This window comes from Coregonus lavaretus, assembly GCF_964263955.1.
Source record: "Coregonus lavaretus genome assembly, contig: HAP1_SCAFFOLD_877, whole genome shotgun sequence".
NCBI lineage: Eukaryota > Metazoa > Chordata > Actinopteri > Salmoniformes > Salmonidae > Coregonus > Coregonus lavaretus.
Genome location: NW_028156754.1, coordinates 26,294 through 41,643, shown reverse-complemented (window position 1 = coordinate 41,643; position 15,350 = coordinate 26,294). Strand labels below are relative to the sequence as shown.

Here is a 15,350-nt window from a genome sequence, read left to right as displayed (position 1 = left end):
TAGAAAATAGTAAAAATAAAGACAAACCCTTGCATGAGTAGGTGTTCTAAATCTTTTGACCGGTACTGTACATCTGAACATCTTAAATCACCTTGAATAAATGAAATATAGAGCAAGTCTTACCTGTAGCAAAGACAGCCATAATCCATAGCTCCTTCATCTCTGCTGTTTCCAGGCATGCAGTGTAAGCAGACTGCACATTATTAGGACGTCTTTTGGTCTTATGGTGCTCTGCTCTTCACCTGTTACAGAGTCTGCAGTGACATACAGGTACCAGTTAATGATTTACTATTGAAATTAAGGGGAAAGTACTGTACATTGGCTCCAACACAACCGACGTTGTCAACAGGATTAGTAAAGACAATGACGCATATTCTTTGAAAATAGATCAGGTATGACTGGATGAATAAATTGGATACACATGGATGGATACTGTGAGGACCAGTCAACCAATAGCACTGCCCTTCTCTATGCAATACATTCTTGGTTGCAGCTGGGAAGGTACAGTACATATTTTGGTAAACAGAACAACTTTTTTCCACTAGAGCAGGTGTAATTAGATTTCCTGATTAGAGGGTAAGAATTTTTTTTTCAAGCAATGGAACTGGCTTGGAGGTCTGGATTAGAATTTGAGGGCACTAGAGGGTAGACTTCTCTAGAACAAGGTTTCCCAAACTCGGTCCTGGGGCCTCCCTGGGTGCATGTTTTGGTTTTTGCACTAGCACTACACAGTTAATTCAAATAACCAACTCATCGTCAAGGTTTGGTTATTTGAATCAGCAATGTAGTGCTAGAACAAAAACCAAAATGGGAAACCCTGTTATAGAGCATGGGTGCTATGCTGAGGTGCATGTAACACAAAGCTCATCGTATACTAAGAGTAAACAGTTCAAATGAAAGGCAGTTGTCCTAAAGGAACCATGGTAATAGGAAAGATGAACTTTACATTGTTGTGATTAATTCATGTAATTAATGAAATAATAGTCAACAGATGCAAAGCTGCCGCAGCACACCCAGTTTGTTATATAACAATGTACATCTCATTTAGAAACAATTGAAATGTTAAGTACTGTCAACATGAACATGTGCATTGACACCAGCACACAACCATATGGGCTCAATCTGACCACTGCTCTTCCCTTCTCTTAACCCTTTCCCTGTTCCTTTACAGTTCTGGAAGGCTCCTCTCATTAAGGCCACATCATGCCCTGACCTAGTCATGGGTACGTCCCAGTAATATCTCCTTCCTCCTGAAGTGTACAGTCCTTCACTACTTCACCCACAAATCTAAAAACATTTGATTCACAACCGGGAACATCTCCACACCCCCGTAGATGAGCGGCGCTATGCAGAAGAACCCAGCACTGGTCATGGAGATCACCAGGTAGCTGATGTTGTTTTTGGGCAGGGCCATGAAGCTGAAGAGGGAGGGGATGATACTGAGCAGGTAGGGGTACTCCCACTGGTAGGGAGCAGCCACCACGCTGTCAGACCAGTCAGTGTACATCCTGAGAACCCTCCGCTGATGCCAAACATGAGGGATGGTTCGCACTAAACAGCTCACTGAGATGTTTTCACTTACTTTGACTCTAACCAACATGCAAAATAAAAGTATACAGTCTGTCGCTATTTGCAGTCCAACCAAGGTGCATGGCCCTAATGAAGGCTCAAAGGCTAAACTCATTGTTTTTAATAATAAAGAAACACTTTTTATTGAACTGTCACTTTTTTCCCTATAATTGTGGGCAAAATGTTTAGCAGTTCTCTAAGAATGTACCCCTAAATGAACCTTATGAAACAAATGAACCTTGAATTCTTGAAATTAGACATACAGTCTATAAGCGAAATTGAATATGCTAAAAGTGTTTTTATAAACATCTCTACTTATCTGTACATTGATGAGGAAGACTGGTGAACAGTTTGGATGGACCGTTCCACTGCCATAAGAAATCCCCCTTTAGAGGAAGAGTATTGGCGCCACCACATGGCAGTTGAAGGTAGAGACAGAGGAGGCTACGTCAACATCTAATCACATTGTAATTGTCACATGCTTCGTGAACAACAGGTGTAGACTAACAGTGAAATGCTTACTTATGGGTCCTTTTCCAATAATGCAGAGTTAAACATCAAAAATAGAAATAGTGACAGAAGGAATAAATACACAGTGTCATGCATACTTCAATGCATTGAGACTTACTAATGGTGTGAATGTGCTACACTGCTGGTTACCTAATGAGTAGGGTTGCAAAACTTTCAATAAATTCCCTGTTTTCACAGAAATCCTGGTTTGAGGTTTCCAGGTTTCCTGCTTATTCCTTGCCGTTCCGGGGATCCTCCAACCAGGATTTCAGTATAACCACGTAATTTATTGAACGTTCCATAATATTGCAACCCTACTAAGGAGATATCCTAACTGTCATATATAGTGACAATAATAGTGCCTGTTGAGGTAGAGGAAAAACAAATCATATTTAAATATCAATTAGTATATACTCTACATCAGACTGTTTGAGGAGCACAACGCAGATATACAGTACAGTGTGAACATCATAATTCCTGGTGACATCAACATCACCCCTTTAGGTCACAACTACATTACCATCAATATCAACTCTCCATAATATAATACACAGTCATCTTTTAGGAAAAATTTATTGAAATACATCTACTGTAATCTTATTTTTCCTAGGTCTAGTTTAGGCTAGTATCGATTGGATACACCACGGCTGGATCCGGACCGCGAGCCCATTCAGTCCGACACGGATGTATTTATTTGTATCTTCTGTAGAAAAATAAACAATCTCAAACGACATTGAAATGACTAAAACCAAATCTAAACTGTGTTGAAATTATAATGGCCAACATTTATAGTCTCTTCAGTTTGTCCAGCTTGCTAAAAGTAATTTAAACAAAATATGGGGAAAATAATATTAATATTCAACATAGAAATGCTACCAGAAATAATTTACTAAAACTTGTTACAAATGACGGGGTCACACATGATTCACCAAACTATATTTTGAAAGCGGAAGTAAAGTACTTTAAGCATATGTTTTCGTTTCAGTCTCTTCCATCTCCCCTAACCGAAGCTAATTGTATGGATTTCCTTTCTATTAATAATATGAAATTAACAGCTGTACAGAAAGACTCATGTGAAGGCCAAATTACAGAGGAGGAACTTCTGTGTCTGTTACTAGAACTCTGTGAAGCATTTATTTGGGCTGCAATTTCTGAGGCTGGTAACTCTAATGAACTTATTTTCTGTAGCAGAGGTAACTCTGGGTCTTCCTTTCCTGTGGCGGTTTAATGAGAGCCAGTTTCATTATAGCGCTTGATAGTTTTTGCGACTGCACTTGAAGAAACTTTCAAAGTTCTTGAAATGTTCCGTATTGACTGACCTTCATCTCTTAAAGTAATGATAGACTGTTGTTTCTCTTTGCTTATTTGAGCTGTTCATGCCATAATATGGACTTGGTCTTTTTCCAAATAGGGCCATCTTCTGTACCTACCTTGTCACAGCACAACTGATTGGCTCAAATGCATTAAGAAGGAAATATATTCCACAAATTAACTTTTAAGAAGGCACACCTGTAAATTGAAATGCATTCCAGGTGACTACCTCATGAAGCTGGTTGAGAGAATGCCAAGAGTGTGCAAGGCATATATTTCGATTTGTGTAAAACTTTTTTGGTTACTACATGATTCCATGTAGTCCATAGTTTTGATGTCTTCACTATTATTCTACAGTGCAACATTTTTTACAAATACAGAAAAACCCTTGAATGAGTAGGTGTGTCCAAACATTTGACTGGTAGTGTATGTTATGTTGGAAAAAGTCAGTTAAAAATGATTCTGTCCTAGTTAAAAACAAGTGATCATCCAATGTCTTCGCCCACGTGGGAATTCTGTAAGAGCAATATAAATTATATGCCAATTATGTGATGGTCTGACTGCATTGGGCTCCAGAGTGGTGCAGTCGTCTAAGACACTGCATCTCAAAGCTTGAGGCGTCACTATAGACCCCCTGGTTCGATTCCAAGCTGTATCACAACTGGCCGTGATTGGGAGTCCCAAAGACGGCGCACAATTGGCCTAGCGTCGTCCGGGTTTGGCTGGTTTAGGCGGTCATTGTAAATGAGAATTTGTTCTTAACTGACTTGCCTAGTTAAATAATGGTAAAATAAACATTTCTGTCCCCTATGAACACTTTTTAAACTTTTGGTGCCAGAGAGAATGACATAAGAAAGTAATCAAGACGACTAGCTTGATTGAGCCTCCGCCATGTATATTTCACTAGGTCAGGATATTTAAGGATCCATATATCCACTAGTTCTAATATATCCATGACATTCGTGAAGGTAATAGTTTGTAGTGTGACTTCCTTTACGGTCCATAGAGGTATTCAAAACCGTACTATAATCTCCCACCATAATAATAGAGTCTTGTATTGCTTGTAGAGTTGATAAATTATTATATATATTTTCAAAGAAGCGTGGATCATAATTATTTGGACCGTATAGGTTAATGATCCATATCTGTTTATGGTCCAATAACATATTTAAAATCATCCATCTACCTTGAGGATCTGTTTGGACAATTTGCATTCATTCAGATCAAAATTGCTGTTAATTAATATCATCACCCTTTTTGAATTTATTTTCACATGGGAGAAATATATTTCACACCCCCAGTCTTTTTTCCACACAACTTCATCTAAAATTGTTGAATAAGTGTCCTGTAAACAATAGATATTATATTCCTTCTCTTTTAGCCAGGTAAGTACTCACCATTAAAAAGTACCATAGTGATTGAGTGTCCAGATACAGTGGGGAAAAAAAGTATTTAGTCAGCCACCAATTGTGCAAGTTCTCCCACTTAAAAAGATGAGAGAGGCCTGTAATTTTCATCATTGGTACACGTCAACTATGACAGAAAAAATGAGGGGAAAAAATCCAGAAAATCACATTGTAGGATTTTTAATGAATTTATTTGCAAATTATGGTGGAAAATAAGTATTTGGTCACCCACAAACAAGCAAGATTTCTGGCTCTCACAGACCTGTAACTTCTTCTTTAAGAGGCTCCTCTGTCCTCCACTCGTTACCTGTATTAATGGCACCTGTTTGAACTTGTTATCAGTATAAAAGACACCTGTCCACAACCTCAAACAGTCACACTCCAAACTCCACTATGGCCAAGACCAAAGAGCTGTCAAAGGACACCAGAAACTAAATTGTAGACCTGCACCAGGCTGGGAAGACTGAATCTGCAATAGGTAAGCAGCTTGGTTTGAAGAAATCAACTGTGGGAGCAATTATTAGGAAATGGAAGACATACAAGACCACTGATAATCTCCCTCGATCTGGGGCTCCACGCAAGATCTCACCCCGTGGGGTCAAAATGATCAAAAGAACGGTGAGCAAAAATCCCAGAACCACACGGGGGGACCTAGTGAATGACCTGCAGAGAGCTGGGACCAAAGTAACAAAGCCTACCATCAGTAACACACTACGCCGCCAGGGACTCAAATCCTGCAGTGCCAGAAGTATCCCCCTGCTTAAGCCAGTACATGTCCAGGCCTGTCTGAAGTTTGCTAGAGTGCATTTGGATGATCCAGAAGAGGATTGGGAGAATGTCATATGGTCAGATGAAACCAAAATAGAACTTTTTGGTAAAAACTCAACTCGTCGTGTTTGGAGGACAAAGGATGCTGAGTTGCATCCAAAGAACACCATACCTACTGTGAAGCATGAGGGTGGAAACATCATGCTTTGGGGCTGTTTTCCTGCAAAGGGACCAGGACGACTGATCCATGTAAAGGAAAGAATGAATGGGGCCATGTATCGTGAGATTTGGAGTGAAAACCTCCTTCCATCAGCAAGGGCATTGAAGATGAAACGTGGCTGGGTCTTTCAGCATGACAATGATCCCAAACACACCGCCCGGGCAACGAAGGAGTGGCTTCGTAAGAAGCATTTCAAGGTCCTGGAGTGGCCTAGCCAGTCTCCAGATCTCAACCCCATAGAAAATCTTTGGAGGGAGTTGAAAGTCTGTGTTGCCCAGCGACAGCCCCAAAACATCACTGCTCTAGAGGAGATCTGCATGGAGGAATGGGCCAAAATACCAGCAACAGTGTGTGAAAACCTTGTGAAGACTTACAGAAAACGTTTGACCTGTGTCATTGCCAACAATGGGTATATAACAAAGTATTGAGAAACTTTTGTTATTGACCAAATACTTATTTTCCACCATAATTTGCAAATAAATTCATAAAAAATCCTACAATGTGATTTTCTGGATTTTCTTTTCTTATTTTGTCTGTCATAGTTGACGTGTACCTATGATGAAAATTACAGGCCTCTCTCATCTTTTTAAGTGGGAGAACTTGCACAATTGGTGGCTGACTAAATACTTTTTTCCCCACTGTAGCTGTACCATGATATTTGCATTGCTGCTAAGTAAACCTCCAATTGTTCCCCACTATTCCACCCGCTAAAACTACTCCCCATCCCAAGTTGGGTTGTCATCCCAGTGACCGGCAGACCACCCCCGCCCCCCCGGATCCCAGGGCCCCGAGAGACTGGGTCCCATCATTCGAAAAGAGCACACAGTGCCACCCACAGAACAGAAACAGATCTACCGCCAAAAGCATTTCCTTCGCCCTCACCTCGATTTGCATTATGTATAGCTATTAAAATATATATATATATATAAATCCTGCTTATCTTAATTTCCATAATTAACAACTAATATTTGTAATAATGTAGGCAGTTCATGCAAATGATTGTTACCTCTAACCAGGATTGCCGGCATTACAAAAATTACATTTTTGGCAAGCAATTATTATTTTAAACAATTATTGTGATTCATCTATATTGTCCCTAACATCTTTACTCCCTAGCAACAGTCGTGGGATACACAAACACACAATCACTCATACACACTCAACCCCTTTCCCCCACAAACAACCATGAACTCAGATGTTCAACAGTTGTTCCATCCCAGAGCCCAACTCAAGAAAGGACTTGATTTACAAATGCAAATACAGTTGCAGGTGTTTGAGAAGGCATGTACAATTGAGGAAAAACATGCAAAAATGGGGAGATTTGATTAACCATTGTCAAGTCCTAGGTGATGGAGATCAGATACACCCCCTTCCCCTGAAACACACCCACACTGGCCAAGGCAACAAAGGAGTGGCCCAAGAAGAAGCACATTAAGGTCCTGAGTCCTGAAAAATTCCTAGTACGCTCTGCCTCAGGCCATCAATTTATAGAGTGATTATCAGCTCCTGTGACTTTAAAACATGAAAATTCAGGAGGAGGAGCATGCATACCTGTACTGATATCAAGCCTATATCCAGTTAATCTACTAGGAAGAGATGCTATGACTCAGTTGAACATAGCTGTAACACAGACTGAGAGGGGTATGAAGGCATATGTAGTAAGGGATAACATGGTAGTGAGCGGGGAGGGAGAGCCATGGTATTGGTATAGCCAGGATTTGCTGAGAGGGGGACTTACTGACATGCCTAAATCACTGGTAGACCTCGCGAATGATTTAGTGACTGGACCAACCAAGATGACGGTAGATGACTTACACTGTACATTGTGGTATAATGAGCACCCAGGCCCTGACCCAGTTTATGAGGAAGAATTGTACAAAACCACAGAAAGAACAATTGGGTTAAAATGGGTTCACTATGATAACACACGTGCAGCTGTAGAGGTGGGGTTGGGACCACAGAGCCAGAGACTGTACAGAGAAAGGTGGAGCCCCCATGTTTCCCTAGTGAAAGAACCTTCAGAGGAATGGTTATCACTAGGAAAATGGGTAACGCAGGGTAAGAACATCACTGACTGGCAGAGTGCACCAAATGGGGATCAGTATAGCCACCCCACTGGGAGATACAGAAGAAAGTTGAATTGGAGAGCAAAAACACAACCCGGGGTCCACCTAGAGACAAGTTTTGACAAATGACAGGAAGATATTTTCTTAACTCAGGAACAGGAAGATGAGTTAGCAGCAATCCCGTTCAAATTATGGTCACAAGGACCTGCCGATGTGGGGATAATTAAGGGAGTAGCTCCAGTGCAAGTGGTTCCTCGATCCGATCACAGACCATACCAAAAGCAATATCCTATGAATCCAGAAGCAATAAAAGGGATAACACCTACGTTTGAGCATTTACTTAAGGGAGGGGTGATAATTCCTGGAGATGAGGCACAATGCAACTCTCCAGTATTTCCTGTTAAAAAAGCGGCACCCAGTGCCGACTGGAGGATAGTCATGGACTTGCAGGGGGTTAATAAAAATATAATTCCCAGAGCTCCATGTGTACCAGATCCACATATTTTGCTGAACCAATTGACACCAGAGAACTCCTATTTCACGGTGATTGATTTAGCTAATGCTTTCTTTAGTATCCCAGTTCATCCAGATAGTCAGAGGTGGTTTGGCTTTACATTCCAGGGAAGGAAATGGACTTACGCTAAGATGCCACAAGGCTACTCGAAAAGTCCTACAATCTTTTCCCAGGCTATAACCAGGAATTTGGGTAAGTTTGAACCTTAGAAAGGAAAATGTTAATTTAGGTAGATTATATTCTATTGGCTAATCCCACTCAGGAGGGATGTAAGAGGGATACAATACAATTGTTGACCTTTCTGGCAGAACAGGGACACAAAGTAAGCAAAAAGAAACTTCAACTCTGGCAGAACGAGGTAATTTACTTAGGACATACCATAACTCAGGAGGGGCGAACGTTAAACTCGTCCTGGAAAACTGCTATACTTGAAGCGCCAAAACCGTTAAACAAGAAACAAATTATGAGCTTTTTGGGAATGATAAACTACTGTAGAGCTTGGGTACCACATTATGCACTGCATACTGGTAAATTAAGTGATCTTACAGTGAGGGAAAAAAGTATTTGATCCCCTGCTGATTTTGTACGTTTGCCCACTGACAAAGAAATTATCAGTCTATAATTTTAATGGTAGGTTTATTTGAACAGTGAGAGACAGAATAACAACAAAATAATCCAGAAAAACGCATGTCAAAAATGTTATAAATTGATTTGCATTTTAATGAGGGAAATAAGTATTTGAACCCCTCTCAATCAGAAAGATTTCTGGCTCCCAGGTGTCTTTTATACAGGTAACGAGCTGAGATTAGGAGCACACTCTTAAAGGGAGTGCTCCTAATCTCAGTTTCTTAACTGTATAAAAAACACCTGTCCACAGAAGCAATCAATCAGATTCAAAAATCTCCACCATGGCCAAGACAAAAGAGCTCTCCAAGGATGTCAGGGACAAGATTGTAGACCTACACAAGGCTGGAATGGGCTACAAGACCATCGCCAAGCAGCTTGGTGAGAAGGTGACAACAGTTGGTGGGATTATTCGCAAATGGAAGAAACACAAAATAACTGTCAATCTCCCTCGGCCTGGGGCTCCATGCAAGGTCTCACCTCGTGGAGTTGCAATGATCATGAGAACGGTGAGGAATCAGCCCAGAATAACACGGGAGGATCTTGTCAATGATCTCAAGGCAGCTGGGACCATAGTCACCAAGAAAACAATTGGTAACACACTACGCTGTGAAGAACTGAAATCCTGCAGTGCCCGCAAGGTCCCCCTGCTCAAGAAAGCACATATACAGGCCCGTCTGAAGTTTGCCAATGAACATCTGAATGATTCAGAGGAGAACTGGGTGAAAGTGTTGTGGTCAGATGAGACCAAAATCGAGGTCTTTGGCATCAACTCAACTCGCCATGTTTGGAGGAGGAGGAATGCTGCCTATGACCCCAAGAACACCATCCCCACCGTCAAACATGGAGGTGGAAACATTATGCTTTGGGGGTGTTTTTCTGCTAAGGGGACAGGACAACTTCACCGCATCAAAGGGACGATGGATGGGGCCATGTACCGTCAAATCTTGGGTGAGAACCTCCTTCCCTCAGCCAGGGCATTGAAAATGGGTCGTGGATGGGTACCCAAAACAAACGGCCAAGGCAACAAAGGAGTGGCTCAAGAAGAAGCACATTAAGGTCCTGGAGTGGCCTAGCCAGTCTCCAGACCTTAATCCCATAGAACATCTGTGGAGGGAGCTGAAGGTTCGAGTTGCCAAACGTCAGCCTCGAAACCTTAATGACTTGGAGAAGATCTGCAAAGAGGAGTGGGACAAAATCCCTCCTGAGATGTGTGCAAACCTGGTGGCCAACTACAAGGAACGTCTGACCTCTGTGATTGCCAACTTGGGTTTTGCCACCAAATACTAACTAATGTTTTGCAGAGGGGGTCAAAAACTTATTTCCCTCATTAAAATGCAAATCAATTTACAACATTTTTTACATGCATTTTTCTGGATTTTTTGGTTGTTATTATGTCTCTCACTGTTCAAATAAACCTACCATTAAAATTATAGACTCTGATTTCTTTGTCAGTGGGCAAATGTACAAAATCAGCAGGGGATCAAATACTTTTTTCCCTCACTGTATCTATGGGAAGGCAATTGAAGGCCATGATAAAATTACTTGGAACTCTGAAGCGGAGGAACAATTTATAGAGATAAAAAAGTTATCAAATAGTCTTAGCTTTTCCTAGATATGAAGGGGCTTTTATCCAAACGGTAGACTGTAGGGAGGGATATATGACATTAGTCTTTACTCAGAAACATGGTGATGAAGGAGATTTTTTTGTGGACTATGAGATAAAACTGGGTGAAGTGGGAATCTGACCTAGGGTCGAATTACTCGCTCTTGCTTAAATCCATGGCTGTCCTACGTTATCAGTGACTGAAAGCAGACTGTGGCCTTTTGCTTCTCTCCTCAAACTAAGTGGAATAAGTGGCCTGGGTTGAGCAGAGTTAAACCTTTGTCTGAAAGACTTAAGTATGGATCTGTCATGTCCAACAATCAGTCTTCAGGTCAAGCCCGGGAGAGCCAGGGTTGAACAGAGTTTAAACTAAACATGAGTGTTTTTTACAAAATAGGGCAAAGCCATGTGTCAACAGGGGGGATGATGGTAGATGGTAGGATTAAAGATAGCTAGACGGAGTAGAGGACTAAATACTTAAATAAATAAAAATATATTTGGATACGGTCTAGAAAGAAAATACTAATGTGAACGGTATGATTAGAGAGGGGTTAAGGAAAACACACAGGAGCGCAGGAAGAAATTGGGTACAATGTCTACCGATAGTATTAATGACGATCAGGATAACTCCAGATAAAGAAGGATTGTTGCCATTTGAGAAAGTACAGAATGCCCGAGTTAGGAGGACCAGAGCAGGCAGAGATAGAGACTGAGAGCACTCTAGCCGAACACATGAGAAGGTTGTTTATTAACCACACCCGTATGTCAAAGGTTTTGTGCCCCACAGGTGAACTAAAGGAGAAGGTGACCCACTCTATCCAACCAGGTGACTGGTGTGGATCCAGTCCCTAAAGAAGAAAGACTGGAAGCAGCCCTGTTGGGAAGGGCCCTATCAGGTTATATTGGTCACCGCCTTTGCCATTAGAATAGCAGAAAGGGCAACCTGGGTTCATGTTACCCACTGCAAAAAGGTAAGAACACATACAAGCACCACTGAACACACGCAGAGTTAGAGAGAAGAACTGGACCAATAGGGTCCGGAGATCACCTCTGATAACGAAGATCTCCTACCCCGAACTATCATCACTGTAGTGTGTTCTTAGGGTGTGAGTATGGGGTGGTACTAAGCAGAAAGACTAAGGGCAGGAGAGGGTTGGCGGTTTTTGGGAATATGGGTAACCCTGAGCTGCATCATAGTCTCGGCAATGGTCCTGATATGTCAAGATCCACCACCACCCCACACCAATTACGCTATGCCTTTACCATTGTTAAGAAGTAAAAGAGAAACGACCCGACATACCTACCTTCAAGGACGAGTGACCTACAAAATAGGAGTCAGAGAAGGGCAGACTGTAGGATTCAAAATAAGGGTTAGGGACGTAGCCAATGGGTGGGGTACATGTCAACAAGCAACGGAATGGAATAATACCCCATCATATTTGTGTTTGGGCCCCACGGCGGATTGTTCCTGGACTCAAGTGTTTAAACACACTTGGGGACGGGGATATGAGACCGGGCGGGACTGGACATCCAGATGGGGTGTAAAGAGAAACAAATATATCACGAATTGTCAATTGGAAATAGTAGTAATGTGACTGACTTAGGTTCGGAAGCACAGGAGAGAATTCGGAACCTTACAGCCCCTGTAACCAATGCGTGTAACAGTAAAGGCCGTATAAAGCAGACAAGGCCAAAGGGGTGGGTAGGTACCTGCGCCCCGGTTCTACTGGTTCAGCCAGTTAGAATTAGTCACCAGAAACCAAGGAAAGGGTTAAACAGACGTAGGAGGAGTTTTGACCAGAAGGAGAATAGCCCTATTTGGATGGATACAATTGGAATACCAAGGGGGTTACCGGATTAATACAAAGCTATGAATCAAGTAGGGGAAGGATTTACTACAACGTTCTTTTGGTGGGTAACAATTAATAAAAATGTGGATTGGATTAATTATATATATTACAGCCAACAACGGTTTGTGAACCTGACTAGAGATGCAGTGAGGGGAATCTCAGATCAATTATCCGCCACCTCATGACTTGGCAAAATAGGTTGGCTCTACATATGTTGCTGGCAGAAAAGGGCGGTGTAGAGCTCTTGCAGGATTGACTGCTCTAAGTGAAGAATGGGCTGAGAACTCAGGAGTTAATACATCTTTGATAGGGTGGTTTGATGAAATGTTTGGGAAATGGAAAACCATAGAAGCCACAATTTGGGGGGCAGTTGTTGCCTGTATGGGTATGCTTGTATTGTGTGTTTGTTGTCTTATTCCCTGTGTCCGAGGGTTGGTGAGTAAGGCGTTGGAGAATGCAGCGTCTCAACAGATGATGAGATATGAACCGACTCTGGACTCTGACCAGTGGAATGTGAAAAATGATCCTCCAGGCTTGATGGATAACAAGGACTTTGACCCTGATAACCTGCAATTAGATACAATTTTATTGGTTCTGACGTGTGAAGGTCATAGGGAAAATCTAAAAAAGAAGACCTATGATTGGAAGTAGTTAATTCTATTCTCTGAGGTTAATCATGCTTGTAAATACATTTATCCTTAGTGTGAAAAATGTATTCAAAGGGTGGATTGATAGATTAATTTGTATTTTTATGGTAATGACTAAAGGATTTCACCCCAAATACGGTATAAATGTGTAAACTGTGTTAGAGTTATAAGAAACTAAAACCACTAACAGGGAATATGGGTAGAAACTGTTGAAGGCAAACATTCCATAGTAAGGGGGGACTTAGAAACTGCTGAAAGCTATACTGTGGAAAGTCACAGGCCGCCTAAAGGTGGGCGGAGCAAAGTTCCTTTGTATGAAGGCATATAAAAAGGCTGTGTGTGTTTTGAGCGCCAGAGCTCTCATGAATACAAATGGCTGTTTTCTTGCAGACTGGAGAATTTGTTTAATTCTTAATTAACTAGTCTTACAACCTCTGGGAATTATTCAAAGCTTAGTATTAGAGATAGAAATTCTCATGACAGAACTTTAAGCATATGTTTTTGTTTCAGTCTCTTCCATCTCCACTAACCGAAGAAAAATGTATGGATATTTTTTCTACTAATAATGTAAAATTAACAGCTGTACAGAAAGACTCATGTGAAGGCCAGATTACAGAGGAGGAACTTCTGAGATGTGTCTGTTACTTGACCTCTGTGAAGCATTTATTTGGGTTGCAATTTCTGAGGCTGGTAACTCTAATGAACTTATCCTCTGCAGCAGAGGTAACTCTGGGTCTTCCTTTCCTGTGGTGGTCCTCATGAGAGCCAGTTTCATCATAGCGCTTGATGTTTTTTACGACTGCGCTTGAAGAAACGTTCAAAGTTCTTGAAATGTTCCGTATTGACTGACCTTCGTGTCTTAAAGCAATGATGGACTGTCGTTTCTCTTTGCTTATTTGAGCTGTTCTTGCCATAATATGGACTTGGTCTTTTACCAAATAGGGCCATCTTCTGTATACCACCTCTACCTTGTTACAACAAAACTGATTGGCTCAAACACATTAAGAAGGAAATAAATTCCACAAATTAACTTTTAAGAAGGCACACCTGTAAATTGAAATGCATTCCAGGTGACTACCTCATGACGCTGGTTGAGAGAATGTCAAGAGTGTGCAAAGCTGTCAAGGCAAAGGGTGGCTATTTGAAGAATCTCAAATATAAAATATATTTTGATTTGTTTAACACTTTTTTGGTTACTACATGATTCCATGTGTGCTATTTCATAGTTTTGATGTCTTCACTATTATTCTACAATGTAAAAAATTGTAAAAAATTAAGAAAAACCCTTGAATGAGTAGGTGTGTCCAAACCTTTGACTGGTAGTGTACTGTATGTTACGTCGGAAAAAGTCAGTTAAAATGTATTCTGTCCTAGTTAAAAACAAGTCATCATCCAATAGGCTTTGATTACATTTCCAATATCTTCGCACCCATGTGGAAATTCTGAAAGAGCAATATATATGCCAATTATGTGGTGGTCTGACCGCATTCTGTCCCCTATGAACACTTTTTAAACTTTTGGTGCCAGAGAGAATGACATAAGAAAGTCATCAAGACGACTAGCTTGATTGAGCCTCCGCCATGTATATTTCACTAGGTCAGGATATTTAAGCATCCATATATCCACTAGTTCCAATATATCCATGACATTCGTGAGGGTAATAGTTTGTAGTGTGACTTCCTTTACGGTCCATAGAGGTATTTAAAACCGTACTATAATCTCCCACCAAAATAATAGAGTCTTGTATTGCTTGTAGAGTTGACAAATTATTATACATATTTTCAAAGAAGCGTGGATCGTAATTATTTGGACCGTATAGGTTAATGAGCCATATCTGTTTATGGTCCAATAACATATTTAAAATCATCCATCTAACCTGAGGATCTGTTTGGACAATTTGCACATTCGGATTAAAATTGCTGTTAATTAATATCATCACCCCTTTTTAATTTCTTTGCCCATGGGAGAAACATATTTCACTCCCCAGTCCTTTTTCCACACAACTTCATCTGAGATTGTTGAATGAGTGTCCTGTAAACAATATATATTATATTCCTTCTCTTTTAGCCAGGTAAGTACTGATCGTATTTATTATTTTAGCTAACAATTATTGTGATTCATCCTATATTGTCCCTAACATCTTTACTCCCTAGCAACAGTTGTGGGATACACACACACATACAAACACTCATACAAACTCAACCCCTTTCCCCCACAAACAACCATAAACTCAGATGCTCAACAGTTGTTCCATCCCAG

At 40.9% G+C, this 15,350-nt stretch overlaps 1 pseudogene across 1 annotated transcript in view; it reads right to left on the bottom strand.

The window, feature by feature from the left end:
- The window catches only part of LOC311126008 (adhesion G-protein coupled receptor G7-like), a 29,084-nt pseudogene extending 28,924 nt beyond the window's left edge, over positions 1-160 (bottom strand). The window contains exon 1 of the transcript in view: positions 124-160. The product of the transcript in view is annotated as an adhesion G-protein coupled receptor G7-like (transcript). The remainder of the gene's footprint in view (positions 1-123) is intronic.
- Positions 161-15,350: the final 15,190 nt, after the last annotated feature.